General features: G+C 40.7%; 1 protein-coding gene across 1 annotated transcript in view; it reads right to left on the reverse strand.

Annotated features, from left to right (window-relative positions):
* pacsin1a (protein kinase C and casein kinase substrate in neurons 1a) overlaps positions 1 to 9,822 on the reverse strand; it is a 31,465-nt gene extending 21,643 nt beyond the window's left edge. Inside the window, exons 1-2 of the mRNA XM_070839763.1 lie at positions 9,748 to 9,822; positions 3,609 to 3,679 (exon numbers count right to left, since the gene is read on the reverse strand). The gene's annotated coding sequence lies outside the window, so the exon portion shown is untranslated. The remainder of the gene's footprint in view (positions 1 to 3,608; positions 3,680 to 9,747) is intronic.
* Positions 9,823 to 12,647: the final 2,825 nt, after the last annotated feature.

The raw sequence follows: 12,647 nt of genomic DNA on the forward strand, positions 1-12,647 counted from the left end.
TGAATAGCTATAATACTATAAATATAAGGTTATTGAATGTTACCGCCCCTATCAACAACGGAACTCAAATTTAATTTCCTTTGCCAAAAACCGCTACAAGGCTTGTTAGTAAATCCTTTGGTTTACTTTCTAAATCAAATGTCACACATGTAACTGCTGAATGAATTGCTTCCATGCTGACTTTGTGAACCATCTGGAAACTTGATCTCCCTGATGATAAAAATGTATCTTTGCTTTTGTTTGTACATGAGAGAGAAAAGAGGCGGGGCGGCTTACACAATCAGCTGCTTTTCACTTTGTCCTCTGAAAAGATGACAAAAGATTCAAACACAGTAAAAAAGGCCAAGAGTTTGCCTCTTGGTTAAGCGTGTTAGTATGATAACATTTGTGAATTAGCACTAAACACAAAGTCCAGATGAGACCGATGGGAATGTCATTAGTTTTGCTGGTTGTATAAATTATTTGACTTTGACTTGACTTGATATTTTGACCTGATGATGGGACAAGGAAAAAAAGCCAGAAGATACCCGAAGTTGTGCCAATACATCATGAGGGGGACATGAATGTTTGTGCCAGATTTGATAGTAATCCATCCAATTGTCCACTGATAATCTAAAGGAAGGAATTTCTGTATTTGTATATGTCACATGTTTGTCCTTCGATCTGGCTGAGAAACTTTCACCGATCGACTTGACACCTGGTGGGTGTATTGCTGAGGACCACAGGGAGTGCAGCGTTCATCATGAAGTCGATCGAACGAGCGGTTCTTAAGAATGCTGCAAACAGCATTTCTGAGCACCAAGCAATCGGCTCACTACAAACTATTTGCGATCCGGCAGCAGCAAGCAGTCACAAAATAAGATGCAGCATTCCCACTTTATGTGTGGGTCAATGATGAACAGTGTCTTAAAATAACTGCTGCTTTATCAATAGGAAACACCACATGAACTGATCAGACATTAAACAACTACAAAAAATAAGTCCAAGTGCTATGTGTAAACATAGACAGTTATTAGCAGATGTATGTTTTAAATGTAGAAGAGGAGAAAACCATTTTAGCTATGTTATTATTGTCAGGTATGCATTAGCTATGAGCCCATGCAGTAGCCACTCGCATATGTTAAATGTTCAATGAAGCCTGCCCGTTAGGCCTACGTATTTTCAGAAAAAATTAAAACTATTTGCATACACATTAAAAAATACATGTCTATCTGATCCGTAACATTTTAATCACAATGTGCTGCTTCCAACCTGAAATTAAACCAATTTTGTTCACCATAGGCCTTTTCTCAGACTAAGAGACAGGCACGCACATCCCAACGGCCATGGTGATATGTATACCACACTAAAACTACTAAAGTTTAGACTGTAGTCAGGGGAACACCAACATCAGTAGTATTCATCCTTTGGGGACCACAGATGTCGGAACAAATTTCATAACTGACCAGCCAACATTGCCATTCATAGAGCCACAGTGCTAGCATGGCTAAAAACGTCTATTGATGTAAAATCTCAGTTTCATTAAATACTACCCCCCCGTCACCCCCACCCCAGCAACAAGATATGCCCCTAAAAATGCAACTAGCAAGCCAATAAGTAAAAAAAGTAAAATGGTGTGTCGGACACAGTGTTAATCAAATCTTCTGGACACAGTTAAATATGACCATGATATAGGAGGATACAAGCAACGAAGCCAACTGAATGTCCAGACTATAATCACCTTAGATCCCTATTTATACCCACCTCTAATACCCAGAGGCCACGTAGGTAGAATAGCTGACTGATTCTATTGTGTGCCTACTGACTGAGCTGGACACTGAAGACCTGAAACTCAAATCAGACCTGAGTTGCAAAAATCTTGAACTTGGACTCACAATTGGACAAGGCCTTGTTCACCGGGACAGTAACTCAGCTCTAAGTAAAGCAGAACATCAAGACTCGAAAGCTAAACCAAGTTCAGATTTGATGCAGTAAACTCACAACAAGCATGTAGCTAATAAATAAATCTGTTTTATTTGTATACATATCATACTTTGGATTGGCAAATACCTGTATTGTTTATCTGAAGCAGTCTTGACAACAGATATTGCCAATTTTGCTTGTAGAGAGAGTGATAGATATGCCTGAGCACGAGCCAAACTAGTGCTGATGGTTGTTAAATAAAGAAGGAAGGAAAATAAATAAGTCTGGCCTTAATGTTTCTATGTAATAATTGGCTGACCACTGAGCCTGGGTGACCTCTTCAGCTGGCACAACGAGGAAGCAATTCTAAATCTGACTTTAAGAAATTAGAATATCACTATCCTACTTTCCAAATGTTTATAGGCCATGCAGCTAAGTGTAGCTGAGTGTAGATAACATGTGAAAATATAATCATCACATCAAAGATGATTTATGACTTTCCCTAAAAATAATAATAAAATCTGCACAAAGACTTGCTCTAAAACTTTACCTTGGATCGAAACATTTAAAAAAGCTCTGCCCAGTTATTCAAATGAGTTATTGTTAATATCTTGTGCGATCACCAAATAATGCCATGTTTATATCATTAAGGAATCAAATTGGTAAATTAATTAAATATTTGACATTAAGATCATTGAAAACTAAAAATACCCTTATCTGATGAGCTATTTTGTGGTTATGTCAAAGTAAAAATAAAGAGTGGAGGCATTCCTGAAAATCAGGGATAAAACATGATGCCAGTGTTGTGTTTGTGGAGAAAGGTGATGTTTTAAAGGCCAGACAGTAGAGCACAAAATAATGTCTAGACTAACAGGTCTGATGTCGCTGCTGCGATATTATTTTCTTTGTGGCTGCATGTCTTTGCTCCTTCCTGCTAAGCCTTTGAGCATACTTTAATTTACCTACGGTGTAAACGCTGTGGCTATAATCTTGTGACCCAGCTTCCCCTCCCAGTCCAAACTGCACGGGATCCCTGGAGGAGCCTCCCTGAACTGGGCCATCATGTTCTGATGAGCCTTCTTGCAAATACAAACAACAGTCTGTGCTCATCAAAACAGCTGCTTAACTTCCCTGCTGCACACAAAACAAAGAGATCACACAAGCAAATCAATAATCCCTCCCGAGTTATCATTCTTCCCAGTGGAACGGCCACAGCTACTCTTGAGTGAGATAGTAAATTCTGAGATAATAAAAATCAGGTCAATTATTAATAGAATTAAAATGTTGTTGCTACTCAAAAGGGACAACAGATCAGTGGATACAATCGACTGTAGCAAGGGAGCTGAAATGCAACCCTACACGAGGCTTATGATCCTATACGTAATGTTAATCAGGCAGCAAACGCACCTCATGCACAGAATAGACCATATAAAGGACATTTCAATACGAAACTCTCAATGAGCAACAAAAAAAGGCCTGTCCTCCAGTTAGCCCTTTGATAGACTGGAACAGCCTCATAAAATATTAACAACATTGACAAAGAGCTATTAATTACCTCAAGTGGGGTATTTAGGATTATACATTATACAAAAGAAAACCCTTGAGTCTGCACTAGAGCCTGTTATGGTCCTTCTGGTGTGGATGTGAAACTTCAGGCCAAATGAGGATCAAACAAACGGGAAGATTTTGGAGAACAGATGGCTCACCTTCTCCACCAATGGGAGGTCAGGTTTCCATAAACCTTAGAGAGAGCTGTTGGTCCCCTGCAGGAGATCACCTGTGGAAAGATGAACATGAGATGTTGGGGTCAGCACTTTAAGCATCAAGTAACAGTAAGTTTAAGTGTGGCTAAACAGCCCTTAATGGGAACAGAAATAGAAATCAGCCAGACACGATGTGTCAAAACACCAATTATCTTTAAAGAGGCAACAATATTAAGTGATTATTTTGTGATTATTTCTAATTGGTAATTTCACTTTGAACTTTCACAACCAAGGAAAGATTAGTTAACTCTGGCACTGTGGGAAATAAAACATTTTATAACCTCAGCCTTTCTTTATGTTGGTCCACTGATAGACCAGCTGTTGTACATGATTAATACTGGCAGAATTATAAACCAGTCAATACTGAAGTGTGCCAATGTTACACTGAGTGAAAGGACAGCGATTTTGGCGTGAATTCAGCTTTGACTTTTGAACAATATGTGGCAGCAGATAACATATTATACTGATATAAGATAAGCGAATCATAATTTCTATATCCAGCCTTCATTTTAATAATGTAACCTTTCCGCCGGCATTAACACATACCACACTTTAACGGTATGCAGCCCACACAGAGCACAGAATTCAACACGTACTGCTCACCCACACTACAAAACTTTGAGCAGAAATCTAGCTAGAATTAGGGAAGAGTACTAGATAGAGCTAATAATATAATGGTAAAATGGTAAATGGTCTGTATTTGTATAGCGCCTTTCTAGTCACTTCGACCACTCGAAGCGCTTTTACGTGATGTCATCATTCACCCATTCAAACATCATTCATTCAGGAGGAATCTATTCTTTCACACACTGAAGATATGCTTCAGGACCAAGTTGGGGTTCAGTGTTTTGCCCAAGGACACTTCGACATGCTGACTCATAGCTGGGGATCGAACCGCCGACATTTTCGATCGACCTCTGAGCCACAGCCGCCCACGGCCAAAATAATGCACTCCAATACAACAATGCATGCATTGATTGTCACTGAAATTACAGATAAAGAATTTCAAAACGGTAGCAGTCTAATTATATTATACCTCATAACTCCCTGATACTGAGGTTGTTTCAGACATCTTCATATGTGCTGGTTTGAAATGTTAAATTCACAGAAAGTAAATATAAAGGGAAAGAAACCACGACATTGACAACCCAAAACATTGTAGTTTATCAGTCAATTAATCATTTGACATAAAAAAGTAATTAGGAAAAACGTGGATTGTGCCATTTTTCGAGCAAAAACATTCAGTGGTTCTCTGTGTTGTACAATTGTAAACTGTACGACTGTCTGGAGGAAATGCCAAGCAGTTTGAAGATGTCCCTTGGGGTTGTGGGAAAATGTGACGGGCATTTTTTTTCAGATCCAATAAATAATTGGCCAATTAATTAGCAATGAAGACAATCGCTGGCTGCTGCTCTAGCTTCAACGTCAAGCTTTTATCATCATACGGCCATCTTGTCTTCTCTTTAATACCTAGACATTCGGTGCAGAATGCTAATTAGGCCGTAATGACTTCAATTCAGCTTAATCTGTTGTTGAAAGTGTGATGTGACTGACACAGGCTGTTCTCTTCTCTGCTCTTTACGCTCCTGCAGCTCATGAACGGGAGAGGCACTTCTAACAATGGATTTTAGCAGCCCACCACTCAAATGAAGCAGCCTGAGATGTGGACACCATGTAATGCCCGACAAAGGCCTCCTTTAACAGATTCATGTTAAAATGCTGAGTCATGGTCACTCTATGCCACTGGCGTTTTTCATCTGACTGTTCATGATTCTGAAAGATGCAGCGATCAGCATGTCTGCCGATGAAGAAATCCCAGCATGGATTTGTCAATCATCTATCAGCAAGCTGCAGTTTGACACGACTACTTTATTAGTCGATTAATTAATCGATTAACATTTGAATTTTTTCATTTTTTAACCAAAAGTGCCAAACATGATCTGGTTCCACCTTCAAAAGCGTAAAAAAAATCTCATTTTCTTTATCATGTATGACAACAAATTAAATATCTTTGCATTTTTTAGACTGCACTTCACACAAAATAACATATTTATCGATGTCACCCCGGGCTCTTGGAAACTGAAAAGGGGCATTTTTCACAATTTTTCTGGCATTTCATACACCAAACAATCAATCAGGTTAAATAATTGTTAGTTGCAGCTCTACTTACGGATCAAGAATTTTAGTCTTAGCAAAACGTATACACATACCATGATATTTACCATGATTAACTGCTTCACTGTCCAGTCAAGAATGCACCACTATAGCATCTGTCTGTCTGAATATGTCCATGAGGAACACACCCTCTAGTGTTCAAAGCAATGACCTGAAACGCCTGCATTCAGTTGTTCAGCTGTCACCAAACAATTCAGAAACAAAAAGCCACTGATGCTGATGCTTAAACGTTCAGACCGGTATTGATCCGCACTTCATACAACCGATGGGCATCGCTGGGACTCCATTTTGAATTGCCAAACAGATCACGATGCATCCAAAGTCATTGTTCTGCCTCAAGTTGAGCCACAGCTCCAGGACAATGGTGACACTACTTGAAAGGCACCAGGTAGCATGATCCTCATTTACACAAATTCATGCAAAACGAAACTCTTGCTTGAGTAGAAAACTGCAAAAACTGCATCTACTAGCATGCACCTTCTGTAGTAAGAAGTAGAAGACTATCTTTATCAATGACAACACATCCTGTTGATTGTAGTGTTATGAAGTAATGATGTACTTCATAAAATAAATAGAATATAAACAGTATTTTCTGTTTGTCTCTCTAACATTTAGCGTAAAATGACACACATGGAAACAGATTCGCCAATAGGAAAATAAAATGCGAGTCTTTGTGTGGTGTGAAAGGCGCCTTGGATGCTTTTATAATCTCCAGTGTCATAAATCTTCCACCAAGGATAGAGTCTTCCCCTGTGTGTGTTCTCCTCCGCACTGAGAGAAATGAGACACTCCAGCTGCCCTTCAGACTCTCTGTTCTTGCATTGCCTCTTTTTTCACACCTTGTCAGACACCACTATCTCCTCTTTTAACAGAGCAGCAGCAGCCTTTAACCCTTTCCCCGACAGCCACATTAGACGGGATATAACAAGTCGACCCCACTGTTTCACACGCTGTCCTCTCCTCCTCACGCATGATGTCTCAGGACCATCCACAAACATGAAAGGCCGACAGTGTAAGCCAACGACACAAAAGGTCACCCACATGAGTAAACAACACATTCCTCCATGTGACAGATATTGAGAGAAACATGATAGGAATCAGATCCAACCCAAACCTATTTTGGACTGCTTGGATGCATCTGAAAAGTTACACATATCAGTATTCTGCACCAGTTCCTCTATTAGCCCTCACATCACACAACATAAAAACACAAGAATGTGTGACCAAGAGAAGGGAAACCTCATATGAAAAGTCAGTATTGTCTTGTCTAAGTGTTCAGTAAAAATGAGTTACAGCTTTACCTGGGATGCAACAAAGCAACCCTTACTTGTCAGAAGTGCTGCACCTATTTCAGATATCTCACATTCAAGAGAAGAACGAACAACCAAATGAGACTAGCTTTGAATGCAGTGCTTCCCACAAATCCCACGCTCCTGTTAATCCTTTGTCAGTTAATATGGACATGGCCAAAAAAAAAAAAGCCAAATTGAAGAGGAGTCGGATTAAAAACTACCAAAAAACATTTTCACTTCCTGGGTTAAGCTTGCTATACAAGATCACTACGTTCCCTATGTCATCACTGCTGCTTTCTATCAATGGTTAAAGGTAACCATAGATGAAGCCGGCCGTAGCATGAATGAGCTAAACACACAGCCTCAATGGGTGAGTTTGGGACTTAATTCATAGCTCTATGTCTGTCAAGGACACAGACTATGTATATACATACACACACACACACACACTCAGACACAAACAAATGCACATTCAGAGAGAGGTTTTTACAGTTTCACTGGTATTACTTCAGTATTGATACCAAAACGAATAGTATTTTCCACTCGGGAAACTTTTACTACGAGAGACATATTTTTCTATAAAACTTGTTATAAAAAAAAAGGAGCTGCATATCTTACATTTTAAATGTATAAACATAAGCTGCTCTACAAGTCCCAAAAAAAAAAAGAAATAAGAAAAAAAATCAAACAAATTAAATAAGGGACTGTAGTATCTGATTAAAGAACATTTAAACATTATTATAAATCTGCCAAGAAATTCAATGCCAGCCTTCAGTACTGGACAGCCTTCGAAAATGTAATGAGGTTTGATGCCAGGCTTTACTAACTAGGCCCAAATTTAGGCCTGAATAGGACACTATAGATCAGTGGTTCACAATTTGTGGAAGGATCACAAGACAATTAAAGGGATAAGAATTAAAATTTTGTGTTGCTCAGTCATTTTGTATAACTTATTCCTCATTGTTTGCCTTTTCCCCTTGTGAACTAAGGAATATTATTTATCTCTTCAGGCACATAAAAATCCTTCATATGAAACACGCAAAGGCCACCACATATGCATCATCATCATCATCATCATCTTAAGGGGGTCACATGTCATAAAGATTGGGAACCACTGCACAGACAGACAGACAGACAGACAGAATATTCTGCACTTTCTGGAGACACTTTTAACTTGTCTCCACCGTGAGGACCGAGGAGTTTGCTAATAAAAAGCAAATACTCTTTAACTGGATTACCCCCCCCTGACAGTATCACCATGTCTCCTCTGCAGCCTGCTGTCAGGCTCTCTTGGGGGCACCTTGACTGCTGACAGACACGCTCTCCAGCGAACAGTGGATTCAGCACCGCGGACAGCTCCACAGCAAGCTGAGGCGGACACAAGCGGCCTGTCAGTCACCTGCTACGTCACCAGTACAGGATGAGACGCAGCATCCCTCTGACTCTGACACCAGCCGTGCATCCTCCCTCCTGGGGATGGTGGCTGCATGCTTTCAGGCACTGGCGGGATGTTTTGGTAGAGCTGCAAGGGTCTGAAGAAGTGACCCCCCCCCCCTCTGTCTACCATTAACAAGATATAACCTCTCCGCTGCAAATGTGCCAGTGAGCTCCTTCAGTGAGCTGTAAGCCTGGGTGCATTTCAGCTCGGGAGCAGATATGATGAATGATTAAAAGACCACATGCATCTAATCCCGTGTTGAAACCAGGATGCTCCTCCTCTAGTGGTGCTGTTGGTTTGTCAGAGAGAAAAAAAACACAACACAATGACGCTAGAGCTCCTCACTGTGCTGTGACAACCAATTACATAACGTCAGAGCGGAGTGCTCTCATTAACATTCGCGTCCATTTCACCGAGAAAGCCTAAAAAATAAGACCCCTGACCCCCATCTCAGGGGCTATTGTGCCGATAAAGCCCATCATACAGATAAAGTAGTGGTTATTAACGCAGCTTTTATCGATGTAGCTCATATCTCCAGTCTTGTTTACCCATTTGGCGCATGGAGAGGAACATAAAATGGCAATCCTTCCCCAGCCTTGACCACCATTCCTATCTGCCACAGCGCGCCTGACATGGCAACAGTCTTTAACATCACAATGCTAAGTCTTGTCGGTGAAGGATGCTTAAAGCACGTAAACACATCGCACTGCTCAGTTTGGACGCTGAGGTCAAATTCGCTCATCCTGGCGATCCGAAGGGCAGAAGACACAGCTAAGCCCGGTTAAAAACAACACCCTGCATCATGCTACGGTTTCAAAGGGAAGCCAAAGCACCAGGTTGACTGAGCAAATGCTGCGATAGTAATCCAAGATGATGCAAGACGGACCGTCTTCACCCTTGGCGTATGCAAACAACAGCACACCATGCAAAATGACGCATGCATTATTCAAAATTGCTACAGCTGTGGTTTTGCTAACGAATCTGTAGTACTTGGCCAGTCACACAGCAGAGAGGGTACGAGGCATCATCCAAGCGATGGGAAATGATGCGAGATTCTTTAATCCCTGCGTCGCCCTTTGCTTTAAAAAAAAAAAAAAAAAAAAAAAAGGATGCTCAGTTTATCTTCTCAGTGCAGCAATGTGGCCACAACACGGAGCAGACACACGGAGCGACTTACCAGAGGTACCGCTGCCGCTGAGGTGCGCTACTACCCAACAGCCTGTGCTGCGATTTATTCAGTATTTCCCCTTGCAGTGACAGAAGGTGACCCTGCGTTCTCTGCAAGACTCTGCATCCACTAGATCACGATGCACGCAGCAAGGGGGAGCTCCACAGCACAGGCGCGCGTCAGTGGGATGGCCCAGCGATTTCCTTTCAATGGACGACAGAAATAGGCTGCGGGGAAACGAGTGACCTGGTGCAACTTGGAAGAAAGGACTTTTTAAATTCCCCTCGCGACATTTGCCACATGAGCTTAGGGGAGCTTTGCCAGATGTATCCGCATCTGCAGGACGGGGGTGGGGGGGTGGGGTAGTGGGGGGGTGTGAGTGGGTCATTTGCACTTTTAAGCTTCCATGAGCGCGGCGGCTTTAGGTGGATCACATTTGAGTCTGTGGAAACTATTTTTCTTTACATAAAATGGGCGAGTAATGAAATAATATGGCATTCTAGGTTTATAATTTTTAATGAGGAGAGCCCCATATGTGACTTCCACTTTCCAACCAATGAGAGAGCGGATGGAGAAAGGAGGCGTGACCGCATCCCTCTTGTCAATCACGCCCACATTGCACTACACTGCAGGGGAGGGGGATGGAGTGTTTTTCTGCTTTGGCTGTCTACCAGGCCTACTGAATCTCCATCCACTGTTTCAAGAACCAACAGAAGGTTGGTTCACCTGCTGGTTTATGTAGTTTTGCACAGTTCTTACATTTTATAGCAAACATCTCGAATTGATAGCATAATATGACATTTAAGTGCTGCATTCATTCTGTGAGCTGGAACTAAACATGGTGACCGAGCAACACATACTGTAGGTGTATGATACATAGAAGAAAGTATAGAACACGTTTTAGAAGACATGTGGTGAGGTTAGAGAGGAGTGTGCCACTGAAATCTTGTAATCTATGTGTTTTTATCATCATTTTTGGATGACTGGTTTAGAGGATCCAGGGTCAGATTTGTCTGTTACACTAAAATCCAATAATTGCATCACAACCCGCTTTTAATCATATATGTAAGATCCAATTTTGTGTATTCAAATAATCACACCTACTTGCTGATTGAAATTACAACAAGTCTGAGATTTTGAGCGTATGTGTGACCACCGGACAACACAGTGCAGGCTCTTCCCATCACCCTTCCCTTTTTAGTACACTTTGTATTATGGACAACCCATGGCACACTACACCATCTGCCTCTTTAAAGATCAGTGCAGCGATAACCCTGTTTGAATTTCACCTGCTCGCAGTCCGGCAGAGATGTCGTGCTAATTATCTAGTTCCCTACAAAAGGAAATTAAATGAAAACACTGAAGTTAGATATCAGCTTACGACTCTGTTAAATCAGGGGAGAGAATGTTCTAGTTTTTTGCAGTGCTGGTCCTTTCAACTCGCCGAGGAACAAAGCGCCCTGCCAAAGCCACTCAACATCTAACACAAACAGGGTGAAGAGAGGAGGTGTTTGTTTTGCAGAGATAAGGGTTGCTAGAGGAGCAAATGGCTTAAAGCAGATCAGCTGGATGCTGCTTTGTCTGAGTCTGAGGAGCGACAACTTTATGCTAATAATTATACAATGAAACTGCCATCGTTACACACGACTTCATTGATCACTGCGATCACACACTACTGCATTTGTTATCAAAGCTGTGGATAAATGCTTTGTTGCACACTCACACACACGTGCATGACCTGGACAAACGCCAACCTTGACCCCTGACAGGCACAAACCATTAAATAATCACATCCAGATGATTTAAACCAATATATTCAGCTCTTAACACTACAAGCCCATTCCAGAGGTGAAGACTGACACAACTACATCTCAGGAAGCTTTTGTTCTTCCCTTCCTTGCTTTCTGCTTTGATTTTTTTTTTAAAAAAAAGCAACCTCAAGGCCTCCTTCTCTCTGCTGTGGTTATACTGTTGAGAGAAATGTAATCACCCTTGAAGCGACAATATTGACACATTTATCTGTGCTAATCAAATTGTCTCTTGAAGCATTCTGAGAAAGTAACCTAAGGCAATCATTTTGGGATCCATTGTGTCTGTCTATGGTTTGTTTTGGTCTACTGATTAACTTTAGCTGACAGATAATGTCCTAAGGTTACATAATAGCACATCACCTTAATATATGTCAGTTCTGAGAGAATATCTAAGATTTAGATGGTCATGGGAAAACACAGATTTTACCTTTTTTTTTTTTTACCCTCCATGTGTTATTTTAAAGGTGTTTAGTGGCATCTAGTGGCAACAGACTAACAATGCAAATACTATAACCCAACCTGATGTGAACACACTGAAGACTTACATGAGACTATTATGTCCCCCTCTTATTATAATTATAGGACAAAGGCAATGTTATATGTGACATACTATGTCTACAAACGTTTTACCTATTCAAACATTTTGATTTAGGCCGATCAGTTGTTGTTTGTTGTCTAAACATGCAGCATAGTTTTATGACATTACTTTTCATTGGAATTTAACACAATATCTTTTTCATTAAATCAAAGGACTACAAATTAGGTGTAAGTTCTTATTTTTTTGGTTTGTTTTAATATAATTAATAAGCTGGCTATCATCAAAACCTGATGTCAAAACAAAACCACAATATGTGTTCTAATTATGAGAAAAGCGCATAATTGGGATGTTTTTAAAATTACACTGAGTGAGTATTCGGGCACAGTTCTGTTGAATCCTTCCAGTTATACAGACTGAGTCACTTTTAGATCATAATCCTCTTTACTGGCACGAAACCAATACAATCAAGTTAGGAAATTGTGGCTGATTGTATCACTTATATCATCCTTTCTGCATTAACCTCTTGTACTCACAATCATTATCTATTATTGTCTGTTACC

This window comes from Pempheris klunzingeri, chromosome 11 (assembly GCF_042242105.1).
Source record: "Pempheris klunzingeri isolate RE-2024b chromosome 11, fPemKlu1.hap1, whole genome shotgun sequence".
Taxonomy (NCBI): Eukaryota; Metazoa; Chordata; class Actinopteri; order Acropomatiformes; family Pempheridae; genus Pempheris; species Pempheris klunzingeri.